This window comes from Porites lutea, chromosome 10 (assembly GCF_958299795.1).
Source record: "Porites lutea chromosome 10, jaPorLute2.1, whole genome shotgun sequence".
NCBI classification, from domain to species: Eukaryota; Metazoa; Cnidaria; class Anthozoa; order Scleractinia; family Poritidae; genus Porites; species Porites lutea.
The window spans coordinates 28564837-28579075 of NC_133210.1; the positions used below are offsets into that span (position 1 = coordinate 28564837).

The window sequence follows — 14239 nt, forward strand, 5'->3', positions numbered from 1 at the left end:
CTGTTAAAACATTCTACAGAAACTGAAAATAAGCTGAAAACGAGATAATGCACATAACGGAGTTGAAAGCTGAGGCAAAACGGCAGACATTGATATCGGTTACTGTTTTTGACACATTCTTGACCCATAAAAAACGAAAAACTAGCCTTTGATGACTTAGTTAACCTCGTATTACCCATATCATATTACAGCAGCCGATTGTCATTGCACCTGGTCAAAATGTTTCAATTAAAGACCGAATAAACTGTTCCGTAAAAAACCCGGGCGTAAAACCTTGTTGTAAAATAACTTGGAGAAAAACTTGTGACTCCTGTCCTATGGAGGCCCAACGGTTGAAAAAAAAAAAGTGATATATGAATGTTCACTAAATTTCGTGGCTTAGTCAGCCTCTGATTGCATAGACAAGCCGATTTTCAAGACGAGTCCATAAAGTTAAGAAACTTTCCAATTTGTAGCTTATCACTGAGGATTCCAGAAGAGTGACCAACATCAGTTTCCCCTAACAATGTCAATACTGAAGGCAAATTTTGACATCAAAACCTTTTGAATGTTAGCACAGTTCCTAGCCCACAAAATAGTCAATTTTGGTTTGTTAACTGATAGTTTCACTGTAACGTTTTTTAAAATTATTGAAAATTTGATGCTGAATGAAAATACAGCAAACACCAAACAGCCTTCAGGGCGCGGGCCCGGAAAAGTGAGTGGGACATTCGAGAAACGAGCCTCAGGTCAACAGTCACAACTTCGCATATGACGAACCCACTGCTTATGGATAGAATATCTTGTTCTCGCTCATTAGCGCTCATCACATGCGAAATTCCGTGTTGACCCTGGCCTTACACTGTTGATGATTTTCGCTACGTCCGGCGGCGTTGTAAATTAATTTGAGGTCACTGGTTGATACCACAGAAGGTTATCTTCCCTATAGAGCAAGAGTCTCAAATTTTCCGGTCAAATTAAATGTTTAGGTGGCCCAGTTGACAAAGGACAATTATATTATATATACTCCGCACGATACCCGAAGCGTCATTAGCAAAGGGCTAAAAAATGTTGCAAAATAGAAGTTAAAAAAAGAAGAGGACAGGATGATATAACTGAAGCAAGGAAAGATGAGAAAAAGATTCGTGTAAAAGATTGTTATCACATAGGGTAGGTAAAATGTTTGATTGCTGATTACATTTCTCGTTCGCTATGGGAAATGTAGCCCTTGGAGTCAAATAATTCTTTCGAGCGATTGGAAAAATGGAAAGCGTTCGATCGAATTCGACCAGAGAGTCTATACATCGGGTAAAAATTGTTCGCTCTCAATAATTTTAACCTGACTGAATGATAATCAATTCATTCTTTATACATAGCCAGTTTTATCTTCTAGAGATGTGAACAGTTTGTTTGTTGCCAAACATCTTTCTCAAAAATAGTAAATAGGCCGTCATGCGCAGTCATAGTTTTGGGGTCAACCAGGGAATTGGAAGAATCACTTGGGAGTTTTCATATGGGAGGTGGCTGGTATCCCTCCCTTATCCATGTTCTTGGTATGTTTGCTCTGATGTGTATGCCTTTCTTGTCACCCTCTTTCTCAACTTCCCCACTTGCTTCTTAGTAATCCATAATAAGATTGTTCTATCACATATAGTCTGTTATGGCCGATTTATGATACTGACTGACAGGAATTCTGCTGCCCATTTCTACCACCTTTCTATGTCCTGTCATCCTAACTCCAATTTGTCTACCTGCTTCGCTGCTGTGCACCCCACACATTGTTTGCACGGTATTTTGTCACATGATGTGGAACTAAACTACCTACACCTGGGCTGATAGCTATCGAAACTGTGGATAATTATACGTTTCCGGGAAACTGCCCACCTACGCCTCCCCTAAGCTAACATTAACACTTACTTCTCACTTAAGGAAAAATGTTGGCTTAGGAGAGGGGTTGGTGATGAGATCGCACCATGTAAGGTAATCCAGTAATCCAGTAATCCAGTAATCGAGTACTGTTTTGGATCCTGGATTCTACGCCGTGGATTCCAGATTACAGGTACTGGATTCGGGGTTCGTGGTCAATGGAACTTGGATTCCGGATTCCTTGAGCCGAATCCCGGATTCCAAAGCTAAAGCCTAGGTTTTCTGATTCCACAAGCAAACATTTCTTCCGGATTCTGGACTCCTGATTGTCTTACATGGGGCGATCCTGAAGAATTTCGTTAAGTAAAATCTTCGCATTTGATCTCCTGCGAGTACTGACACGTGATTTACAAGACCAACCAATGCGCACGTACAGGTCTCGGATAAGGTGCGAAAGTCTGAGATTTGACATCTCGAGACGTCCGACAACTTTGATTCCCTGGTTCTTAATGCTGTAAAACGTTGTCTGGCAAAGACTCGCCAGCAATAAAAAAAAATAAAAAATAAAAAAAAAAAACACTTAAAATGTTTTTACCCGTTTCAAACGGATAATAAGTTTTAGACTTCACAATTGTGCCTTATTGTATTACATCTTCTTGGGCTACTTCCTCATTTTTTTGTTGTTTTCGAAAACACGAATTGGCAAGAAACAAACAGCACTGACCGCTGTCCCGTAGTATTGCTTTCATGAAAGCTACCCCCGCAGATTAGTAGTATATTTTAAGATCAAATGTCTAGTCAAATATTTTTCCAAGCCGCACCGCAGCCACTGCCCCCAGCACTCCCACTGACGACATTGTTCGGATCGGCAGCACTGACCTGAAAATAACCCTAGTTTGCTGTTCCTAACGCGTTTTTTTGATGATTTCAACAGCATAACAAGAAACAAGATTGATTGAATCAAGAATTCGGTGCATGCGTTTGTTACTTGAGATCAAGATTTATTCAGAAAGACAAACTTGAGAGGGACTTCGCAAGCGTCATATTTCATACTCTGTGAGCCACTGCACCATACTGCGGCGGGAAATTGCAGAAAAATTGGGAAAAAATTTCGTAAGAAGTACGCTGTAATAACAAGACTGATCTAAGGTAAGGCGAGTTGTAAATCTTTTACTGTCTAATTTCCTGTTGTATCAGTCTATTTGCTTAGCAATTTTATCGCTTTTCAATGAACATCTACATAATGCCGGTTTAGTGTAGAACGCACTGAATAGCCAAGACACACACGTTGCATCAGCTGCGTTGTCGAATTTGATTGGAACATAAATCAGTTGAATTCTCGAATGAATTCGCTGTGGCCTTAGGCTATTTCATTCACCTTCGAAATTGGTCTTCATTTTTATCAGGAGAAACTGAGACTTTATATTACGAAAAGCGACTGTGTTTGCCACGTCAAGTCAAATCTCGCCGAAATGAGCACCAAAAGTATGCGGCCCTCATTAGTCATAGAGGGTTACGTATGTCCCTAGTCTGAATTTCAAAACCCGTCGTTTTTCATGGAATGTTCCCGTCAGAAATTCACTGCTGTATGTGAGCTCTTCCTCGCCGCTGTCGCAGTTTCAACCCATCTTTATGTCGTTTGTCGACATTTTATCCGTTTTATGTCGATGTTTCAAGACCACGTTGCATGTTTACTAAAAACAGGGCATGAGGAATGTACAGAAAACCCCGTAAGGCATTACATATCTGGTTTTTTGTTCACTGTGACGAAAAGGGATATTGTTTTTGCCTCCTGACCTTTATTCATCCAGCAAAGTTCAACTGAATTCCATCAAGATTTGCCTCCGTAAAGCTGGCTAGGAGTGACATAAATCGTTTTGTCTGAAAATACCCGTAAAGAAGCGGATTGGAGAACCGGAAATGAGTGCTACATTATTACGACGCCTGCTAAACGAGCTATTGCATAGTCCAGTCAAACCTGAATTGCTGACGCTGTTTAAGTCGGTGGCTACTATACTGAATCTTTCATCGTCGGCGCGGATGACCCCTTGGTTTCTGGTTTCCGGCTCTCATAAGACGAACAGCTCTGATCTTGTGACTCGCTTAGAATTATCGTGACTGGTTCAAACAGAAAAGATTTCTTCACGCCGGGGCAAAAAGGATAACATCGAGAGAAGGAAATGATTATTGCCAAAATACCGGATATGAGTCAGCTAAAAAAATAAAACAGTCGACTAAGTCCCCAAGAGGTAAAGACTACAATAAACAAGTTACGAAAGAAAACTACAGTTGTTACTGGTGAAGGACACTCGTGTGTCATTTCTACATCGAAAAACATCTCGCGTTACTGAAGAGCGAAGGCAAAAAAACATACAACAGCATTTATGAGTCATAAACCTCGTTTAAGGGGTATTTTCCAAAGATGAATGGTGGGATGACTGTCCCGTATCAACTAATTAAGTACATTTTTTTTCCTTTATAATAACCTATTTATACAGGAACATTGCGGCTAAAAGCGGCGCAGATTTTAACCCCTGTCATAGCTCATTGAACTTGCGAGAAACACCTTTAAGTGTCGTTTTTCATTCCTGTACTCGTTTGTTTTACATTAAATATAAACAAGTTAACTTGACAGCCCATTACGTCAAATTCGTGATATGATTTCAGCACATGTCGGTACTTTTGAACGCCGTCCAACGCTTAGAACATGAAAACATGGCGAAAAAAAGTAAACAAGCGACGGAGGGGAAAAGAGGAGAAAAGGTGGGAGAGGGAGGGGAGGGGGGGAGGGCAGGGGGAGACAAGGGGGAGGAGACGTGGGGGAGGGGGAGGAGGGCGAGACAATTGAGGCTCGATTCAACCTCGGCATCAAAATCAGACGTTCTAACGAAATGAGTGTACCTTAAAAGTGTAATTTTAAGTAACAGCGAAATATAATCTCGGAGGTTCCAAATGTAGAAAAAAAAAACAAGGCTAAAACAGTTTTTTGGACCAAAAGAACAAGAGCAACAGCAACGATATCGCCTAAATTAAGAACAAACAAACAGATCTTGTTGAAGATGTAGACGCAAAGAGATTCTTTCTTGTGACCGGCAGACAAGATTAGCGCACTGCGCCTTTGACTCATTAGAGAAACTTCTACACAAGACAATCTTTAAGCAACCATCGTTGTCTTTCGCCAATTGTATTGCGTTTTAATGTCATTTTGTTGCTGTTTAGTAGGCACCCCTTTACAACCTGATTTACAACAGTTTGATAAATAATTAACCATTACGTCTAGAACATAAACCGTGTCTATTACGGCCACATTATCAACCACGCCCTTATCACGCATTTGAAAGGTAAATGATCAAAGTACCAGTTAAACAAAATGGCGAATAATGAAATCTTACAATACTGCCGAATTTCAAACCGCTTCGTTGGTGGTATGTAAATCAGTATTATAGAAACACAAACATCGCGCTAACTGACGTGGGTAGAAAAACAAATCTTATAAAAAGTCAAAAATGTTTACAATTTGGAGTGAATACATTGCTAAAGGAAGAGGTGACAAGAGATAAGAGATAAAGGAAAATACCTAAAACAAAATTCCGCATACCAGGATTAAAGAATGACGTTAAGCTACAGCACAAACCTACCAAAACCTTTTCTTTGTAACTAAGGTAGACCGACGAGTACGCTCTTTATGAAGTACTAAGAATATAATTTAAAACTGCGTGAGAATTCAAAAGAAATACGGAAAATTCAAGGCGAAGTCGTTCTGGATGAGCAAAAGAGAGGAAAAAAAATTAGACCTGAAAAAACCCACGGCGGTGCGAGTCAGAAAGGAGAAAGAAATTTAACTAGGCTGTGTCTTTATTTTGTTAACATTACCAGCGCGCGTCCTTTTTCTTTACGGAATTTCAGAAATTACTTGTGAATGATGAAATCAAAGCTTCTTGTAAAGCAAACATGTTTCTCAAGCATTATATCAAACGTTACAAACAAAGAAGATGAACTTTAAAAAAGTTGTTTGGCTAACAAGTTTTCAAAAACCTCCAATGCAATGCGTTTCAGTCCGTTCTTATAAAGTTCGTCCATTCGTACCTCCTCTTGTGTTTTCTGTGATATTTTTACTTTCATGTTTTGAGCAGTTACTAGTTTTATGTTTCACTTGGTTTGATGGCAGTACCCACTGTTTGAATTTTGATAAATTTCGTAGCACACCTCCTTTAATTGTGGCGATCAATCAAAATGCGATTTCAGTACTAGATGGAAGTAATTACAGCCAACTCTCGCCTTACGGACACGCCGACAATACGGATAGCAGGTAAATCCCAGGCAAAAATAAAATTACAGACTATTGCTTGAAAGAAACGGTGGCACTATTAGCTCAGTCGGCAGAGCGCTTTACTGCAGAGCGGGAGGTCGTGGGTTCGATTCCCGGGGCCGGACCAATACTCAGGGTCTTAAAATAACTGAGAAATGAAGGTACTCCATCTGTAATGCAAGCGGCTGGACCTTCGCGTAACTCGGATGACCACGTAAAATGGCGGTCCCGTCTCCGCAAAAAATAGTAAAGATAGTGTCCCCAATTACTACTTTCGTGCTTAATCCATTGACACTCAAATAAAGTGGTTTTTTTTTAACTCCCGCTATTACGGACTCTCGGTAATGAGGACTCTAACTCGAGAGAGTTGACTGTAAAAAGAAAAAAAAAAAGGGAAACAAACAACTTCCGCTAAGCCGTCGTTACTTTTGATAAGCAGCTTTTATATCGGGGTCCCTCTTTCCAAGGTCTCACAAGTACCTTCGGAGGTCATATGTACAAAGACATTTAAAAACGTGACTACGACCGCATTTACTACAAAATTCTTTCTTATGAGCGTGATGCAGCACGTGCCGCAAACTAACGAGGTATAGTGCAGACAAACTTTTTTCTAAGAAAAACTGCACTTTCTCGTCCCAATGGTGGTTAGTGTCGTTATTGTCGTCAATATTGCTTGAATTTATCTCTTGCTTACTGATAAGCATTAACGTTTTACGCCCGGTTCTTCAGGGGCCCGTTCCTCGAATGTCCTGGTAACTTTTCGGGCCCAGCTTATGCTGGCAGTGTTTGCATTCAAGACAAAAGTTTCAGTAATCTTGAAAATGATACAATGAAAGTAACAATTAACGATACAAAATTGACTGGTTTGTGAACTAGGAAGTGTGCTACTTTTCAACAGGGTTTGACTTTAAAATTTGCCATCGAGCCCGAAAAGCTACCGGGCCTTTCGAGGAACAGGCCCCCAATCAGAATAACGAAAAAAGGGATTCAATCCTGAACGGGTAATACGTACTCTTAGAATTTACCAGAAGGCATCAAGTTTTAACTTTGCTTTATTTTTAGCTGTCGGTTTACTTGCAGCTTTAAGGTAATTTACGGAGGACTTCATCAAACCCAGAAGCAAGTAAGAGTTTGAACAGACGTCATCATCTCCAAAATACCACCCACGGAACAGCGGTTTGAACAAAAAGCCGTTCGTGAAACTATGTAGTAAAGGAGAGGTCCATAAATTATGTAATGTTTCCATGCTCGTGCGACAAATTGTGACTTTTAAGTGAAACTTCCAGGTACTTTTCATTTGTTATGATTCTTAAGGGTTTTTAAAGAGTGTATCTGAGAGGCACGTGGAGCGTCGGTTTCTAGCTCAAATTGGTCTAAAGGTCGGTTTGAAACCTAATGGTTGATCCTAGCCCGGTTTTAACAAACTTCTCCTCCAACCATCACATTTTTACTGAATGTTTTCCATGACGTTCAAGACGTAAAAGCGTCGTTGTAAATAACTTTCACTTAAATATTACTTCACTGCGTTAACCATTCCTTGCTTGCATGTGGATCGATTTGACAGATTACTATTACGTCAGAGGTGACGTAAAAAGAAGAAAGCACTTATAATTACACGCAGACAGGAAAGCCGACAAAAACCGAAGCTACTGAATGGGTCATCTGTTTATTTATAAATTTATCAAATACTTCATGACGAAGAGACAAATTGTAGGTATCTTCAATGCTTGCTGACAGAGTACCACTCATCTAACAAGGACGCGGCCAAATGTTATCTGCGATATCTGGGCCAAACTCCAAAGTGGTCATTGTCAAATCCAATAAGAGCTTTTCAATGCCTTCATTTCAGACTCTACTTTTGGCTTTAAGAGAATACGTGTACTTTGCCCCTTATTGATGGCTTAAGAGGTACATAAACGATAGGATACCACACAAAAAGCGCTATTTTACTCAGCTAAGACCCTTACAGAGTGTATATCTATATCACTGCGAGCGAAACGTGCGTTTTCATTAAAGAAATTCTCAGTTTAATGGCGAACAGAAGAACAGTCTTAAATTTTTCCGTTTATATTTGAGAACCAAAATATACAATTCAGGGGTGGTCTAGGAGTTTTTTCTACGTTTGGTCGTACTTATGCAAAACTTTCCACTCTTCCGTGCCGTCACACACAACTTTCTACACTGACTCTTGTGGTTGTGACATGCGCAATACATTTGACATAATACTTGAGTACCCTACTTCGAAACGTTCGTCTTTTGTGTGAGCGGAAATTTTCAAGACCCATGGTTGTAAGACAAGGTGCAACGCGTTGTAAGCGACTCTTTGGTGATTCTCATTTCAATTCCAAACAATTTCTCCGGTTGGAGACATACATTTCGAAGACGGAATGGGTCTGACACTCCCCCTTGCAGTGCAAATGCCAGCTAAATACATTCTTCCTTATCCGTATTTTTCTTAGTTTGTTTTGCTTTGGTTAGTTTTTGGTGACTGTACACACAACTGAGCACGAAGAACTTATACCCCGGCAAACATTATCTCCTAGGAAAGTTAAGTTTTTCCGTCATTTGTTTGATCATAACTTAGCATGTATATTTGCGCCGCGACATGTCTGAAAGAAAAAACAACCCCCGGCAACTGTTATCTCCTAGGAATAGGCGATATATAGAACAGAACATAACATAGCATGTATATTCGCGCCGCGACGAGTCTGAAAGAAAAAAACAAAATGATATGCAGGCCAGGTCTTGAATATGCAAGATCTGGCAAGCCAGTGCTTGACTTTCTTCAAAGTACCGCGCGGCGCTGTAACATAAATTATATCGTATGTGTACCTCGCACACGACTTCCTAAAACACAGTCGGAGAAGTCAATCATCTGCATTGTCAACATTTCAGTCTTTTCTCCAACATAAACATATTTCAACAGGGCTTTTTTCGGCAACTATGTTTATTTATTCACTTATTTTTATTTACTAATTTTTCTAATGAGGTAGAGGTGAGTTAAGTGGAATCAATGCCAGCTTTTTGTTCAATTTCAGCGTCTTATGTTGCAGTGGTACAGTTTGTAATTGCACTTGTATCATTTTTATTTATTTTTTGTCAATTTTAATGGCCGTCAGCTGCCAGATTTACTTTTAAGAACAATTTGGTACAAAGTTCGATTGTGTCAGACTACAAATCAGTCCACTCATTGTGGTGAGGTTTATATCTTCAACGTAGACTCTCGTGTGTGTGATACACATTTCAGTGGGGCGTAAATAGCATGAGCGGAAAACCAAGGTATGAACTAACCGTTTTTTCCTCCTCATCAGCCAATCAAGAACCTAAACAACGGCCATTCTCTCAGTAATTGCAAATATTGCGGTATAAAATTAATATGTTGCATGGTTAACAATCAATGGACAAGACCGCGAAAGCTTCTGATGCACGTGGAGGAACACGCTTATAATCCTGCTTACAGCTGATCATACGTACTACCATAGCCACCCAAAGCTCGCAAGCATTTACCGTCATCAATTTTAATATATTAACTGATTAACTCGACTCGATTTTTGAAAGAGTATGTATATACCGTATCGTTTTGATAGTCACCATTTCAAACTAAAGCTGTTGTGCCTAAATTTCCTCAATACTGACACCAAAAGTAAACTAAGAGACAAGTACCCACATTTTATAGCTGTCCTTAAAATAGACGTAGAAAAGCCTTTTGTTCTGTGGGATCAAGCCGGGACGAGTAACAGCGGTGGGCCCATGTTAGCTGCCCGAAACGAGACGTAATGGGCTGTAATTTTGTAGTTTAGATCCCTTTCACTTCCAAAAGTGGCTAAGTCAAAATTCACCAAAATTTACCAATTTCACTTTGCAAAGCGCCGAAGAACAAATAGTACATGGTGAAATTCAGTATTAACACAGATAGTTCATTTGAATGGTCACACCATAGGATTTCGTCCACAGACTCAAACTGAGTTAGAACCGTGTTACAAGAGTCCATCTTGAACTTAGGAGCAACAACGTTGATTTCTTTCAGAGAAGGATGGTGCAATGAGCGGTGGATATTAAACCTTTTAAAAGTTTCTTATTTCGCTTACTTACTCAAGTTAAAAACTAAAATCGAAGGAAACTGTAACTGTTATAGAACCAGAAAAATTGACCGTAAACTAGCGGGAAAGATAAAAATTCCAAAAGAAAAAGTAGTCAGCTGGTAATTTAGGGTCTTAAAATGTGGAGCTTGACCGGTACGTGTAAAATAAAGTTTCTACGTGCCAATAGACAACACAAGCACGTATTCAAACACGTGAACAACTCGCGATTGCTTGACGTATCTTGGTTGAACTCTCCTAAAAAAAAAAGCACTCGAGAAGGGGGTTAATTTTTTTTTCACCCAGGAACATAGTCACGTTTACCAACCGTGTATAAATTTCCCGTCCATTACTCCGACGTCATCTTTATACCTCCTTTGCAAAGCTTTGTTAATCGCCTTTTGAGACATTGATCTGATTTACCTGCGTTCTATCAAGAAGAGATGTGGTCGGGTCACGCTTTTATCAACAATGAGAATACCCAAGTCTCGCTCAATGAGATGTGAAACAATATTTAGCATAGATCATAAACTACAGAACATTCAATAAACTTGTGTACATCATAAACTAGAGAACTTCCGATAAATTTGTGTCAATTCGTGGATAAAGAGCTTAAATTTGAGCAATATTTCAAAATCATTCTGTTAGTGCATAGGTTTACTCCTGAGACTGAAAACGTGCTCTACGATCGATATAGGCGAATTGACAGTGCACGAAACAACTCCCTGACTCAACCGCGAGATGAACGCAGCCTAGACTCGCATCGAACGAGAATAGCTAGGCCACCGCTTGACCAGATGTCCTAAAATTTTGGTATCAACTATTGACGTTTGTTCCAACAATCTGACCACAACTTGTTGACTGATTCAAAACTCATAGTATTTCTTAAGAAGACGATGAACTGAAGGGAAACTAGTTATGTTTGGCCTTGAGATTCGTTGTGAGTTGAAGAAACGCATGCAAGAGAGCTCATTCTCTTTTGATGCAAGCTAGTCAAAACAATTAACATGCGCACGTTGGCTATGGTCCGGTACCGACAGAGTTGGACCCACCTTAGCATGTCAGCCCAACATAGCCAGCATTCGTTCACGACGACAAAATGTTTTATGAGCTGTTAGCAGAAGATGGTATGGTTCTGTTCGTTTCCTTCGTGTCAAAACATCGCACTGTTCGGGGTTGTAACAGGTGACGCTATAATAGATCGAGGGGAAATACATTGAAATTAACCAAATGAGAAGCCAAGAGGGTGACCACGCCCGCCTAATAGAGATGACCGCTGAGTAAACATGGGAAGCAAATTCCGAGGGTGACCACGCCCGCCTAATAGAGATGACCGCTGAATAAACATGGGAAGCAAATTCCGAGGGGATTGATAAGTGTTCCCTCCACACACGGCCTGCTTTAATAGAGGTTTGACTGTCATTCTGTACAGGGCTTCCAATATCATTATCAAGGTACCAAACCAAACCAAAACCAAGCAAAAACTCTTCAGAGGGGGTGACAATCACAGTTCCAGGAACTGCCAAAAGCGTCCTTAACTATATCTTGAGGTACCTCTCGTCACTATTACATCAGGCCAGTCTCGGGCTAACTACAGGGGTAACATTAACAGAATTATTTCTTAACGTGGATTTTTTTGTGTGGTGCTGTGGAATACTTATATACTATAGTTTATATTTTATTCTAGTTTAACTACATTAGTTTTACTACTCTTGTTTATCCTAGGGCTTATACCTAATATTTTTAAAATCATGGCATTGTTTAGAGTTTCTCGCTTTATTCGAATCAGAGACGGGATGCAGTGTGCATATTCTAAGCTTTTTATTTTGCTATTTATGTATTTATTCGGCGGCGGTGGGCGAAGATTTAATCATATTTTACATATCCTATATTTTTATGTTCCAAATATCCTTCACTTGACTTTATTAGCTCATTTCAAATATTTTTTTTCTAATTTGATTTAAACTGTCATTCGTTTTATACATAAGCCTCTCGCTGGAAAACATAGGGCAATTTCTCGATTTATCCCACACAACAATTCAACAATGGGCGCTCGCGGTGATTTTTTATGTAAGCTTTTTACTTAAGGATTTTCATTAACGGCATATTGCTGACAGTATTAGCGATAGGTTTTGTGTTTTTCTCTCGTCACGTGAAGTAGAGCGACTTCCATGCATTTTGCACGAGATACTTAACAGAATAAACACTCAATTCAAGAGGTTTGCCTCTTTTTTGGCGCGCAGTGTAATCGCCTTTTAACTGCATTTTGTCTTGGGAATCCTTCGCGATAAACCATGTTATATACTTCAAAAGTAATACTCAATCAGTTGCACACTGATTGTAGACGACGCATGCGAGATGAACATAATTATTTCTAATCTGTGTTCAATGCCATTGCAAAAGACGTATGATTAAAATGTTACATATAATGAGCCAAAGAATTCACTATAATGACATTTTGTTTGCTAATTGTGAACAGAAGTAACATTAATCCAAAAAAACGCTGGAAACGCTGGTTACTTTGCATCTGTACTCTAGCACGTCTTTTCCCCTCTGACCTATTGCCTTCGACTCCCGGTCCTGAATGGACCAATCAGATGAGCAGGTTTTGTCCTGTCGACGTGATCTGCACGTGGATTGAAGTGCTTTTAGGCCCAACCCAAATTTAAGAGGTTCTGAATGAGGCTTTTCTCTCAGTGGTTCCGTGTATTACTTGTAATCCCCAGACGTAGCTTTCAAACAGTCAGTTTAGGTCACCAGAAGAAATAATCACAAAGATTTTCCTTTCAACATGAGAGAGGAAAAAAGTAGATAGGATAACCAAGGAACCATACTGATTTATTCGCTGTTATTGAGGCATAGCTACGCTCTGAAAGGCAGCTTTTTCATCTCATTATTTCGGTAAATTGACTTTATAAAATAAGCCATAGCGAGTAGAAGAGACTGATTATAAAACGCCACACACATCCAAGATAAAAAAACAACGGAGCTGCAGTTTGTGTTGGACGGTTCCGCAATGGTGCACAGTCCTTGGATTTCTGTCCACACTGAATTGTGACTGAACGGGACTGAACACTCGTTTGTTGGTCAATAAGATCAAAATAATGAAAAACTAAATAAACATTATGGCGTTTGGGTTTCACGCCAACCTCTTCCTCCCTAATCAACGCGACGCCACGGTTTTCACATGCTGCGATTTGTTGCCAGGGATTTAAAAGTTTTGAATTTTTTGTTATATTTTGACTTCGCCCACCCTTGAAAGTAAAATACTCTTACCAGGGAAAGTGCTTGAAAAGAAGGTTGAAAGTTGTTGTACTACCCTAGAACATTGTCACGTTTTGTCCACATGTTTTTAAAACAATTTCTTACACTCACGACTACTCTAAACCTTATACACTTTAGCCTACTTTCATGGAGAAGTGTAGTCGCCTTTTCATTTTGCTGGGTCTGATAAAGCCGCATTTTGTCAGCGACTTCTTCAAGCCAAACCACACTATATGAAAAATACGCTTCCCCTTTTTTTGTCCCCACGCAGACGTTATTTGCCTCGTCACGCAACTCTCCTCCCTCTCAAGTTTAAAATGTCAGCCGTCCCTTCGTCCCAAAAAAATTAGATGAAACTTTCCTTTAGTGATAAATACAGTGACTCTCAACTCTTCCCACTCAAAAATGATAACTTGCAGTAATCGAAACCTTACGATTTTAGCGTAAGTCTTTCTTAAACAATGATGGAGATGATACTAGACCCTGAGACAAATGTCACACCATCATTTTTTTTATGGTGGGAGGGTCGGGGGTACACATAGAGATCACCATCACCTTCGTGGGGGGGCTGATTTTGTCTTGGCACAATTAATTTAATCATTTTCCTTTTTTCTTTTTCCTCTCTGTAGTGTGAGGTTCTGCTGAAAAAATGATGCGAGTTCTTCAAGTGGTTACAGTTTTAAGTTCCTGTTTTCTTCTCCACTTCAAAGTGGCATTTAGCCAGCGTAAGTCTGCTTTGAAA

At 39.7% G+C, this 14239-nt stretch overlaps 1 protein-coding gene across 4 annotated transcripts in view; it reads right to left on the bottom strand.

Annotated features, from left to right (window-relative positions):
* LOC140950158 (major facilitator superfamily domain-containing protein 6-like) overlaps positions 1–14239 on the bottom strand; it is a 60715-nt gene that overhangs the window by 25990 nt on the left and 20486 nt on the right. Inside the window, exon 1 of one of the 4 annotated variants that reach the window (XM_073399350.1) lies at positions 11286–11516. The exons of 2 other annotated variants lie outside the window; for them this stretch is intronic. The gene's annotated coding sequence lies outside the window, so the exon portion shown is untranslated. Of the gene's footprint in view, positions 1–3642; positions 4497–11285; positions 11517–14239 lie in introns of those variants that run through there. One more of the 4 variants, XM_073399351.1, reaches the window with a different exon arrangement.